The sequence below is a fragment of the Morus notabilis genome, unplaced genomic scaffold, assembly GCF_000414095.1.
Source record: "Morus notabilis unplaced genomic scaffold, ASM41409v2 Scaffold35, whole genome shotgun sequence".
Lineage (NCBI taxonomy): Eukaryota > Viridiplantae > Streptophyta > Magnoliopsida > Rosales > Moraceae > Morus > Morus notabilis.
The window spans coordinates 1,573,855-1,574,541 of NW_010361505.1; the positions used below are offsets into that span (position 1 = coordinate 1,573,855).

General features: G+C 45.0%; 1 non-coding gene across 1 annotated transcript; it reads right to left on the reverse strand.

Moving 5' to 3' along the window:
• Nucleotides 1–200: 200 nt before the first annotated feature.
• LOC112091920 lies at nt 201–307 on the reverse strand. The gene has a single exon (XR_002902351.1). It is a non-coding gene; the product is annotated as a small nucleolar RNA R71 (small nucleolar RNA).
• Between the last annotated feature and the right edge of the window lie 380 nt (nt 308–687).

Below are 687 nucleotides of genomic sequence, written 5' to 3' on the forward strand. Positions count from 1 at the left end.
TGGATACTTTTCTGGAGACTTGTGACATAGTCAAGATTAATGGGGTGAACACCGAGATCATCCATTTGAAACTCTTCCCATTCTCCTTGCGGGACCGGGCTTGGGCATGGCTTCAATCTTTACCATCAGGGAGTGTAGCCACATGGGAGGACATGGCCTAAAAGTTCCTCATCAAATTCTTCCCGCCCTCCAAGACGTCTCAACTGAGGGCCGAGATCACTCAATTTTGGCAATTTGAGTATGAACAATTATATGAGGCGTGGGAACGGTTCAAGGAGATGCTCTGAAAGTGTCCTCAACATGGTATTAAGGATTGGTTCCAAGTGTAACTTTTCTACAATGGGCTTACTGGGCAAACAAAGGCCCATATTGATGCAGTGGCTAGTGGAACCATCTTGTCAAAGACACCCGGGGATGCACTCAATCTCTTTGAGGACATGGCAATGAATAGTTGTCAATGGCAAAACAAGCGGTCCATGGTGAAGAGAGCAGCAGGAATTTATGATGTGGATCAAATGGCATCTCTCATGGCTCAAATGGCGCAAATGGCGCTCTTGACTAATCAAATCCAAGGTCTTACTGTAACCACTGCAAATGGTAAACAAGAAGCAGTGAAGATGGCACAAGCTTTAAACTCGAGTGATTCATATGATGAGCGATGTCACTTCGTCAACTGTAACTATAACT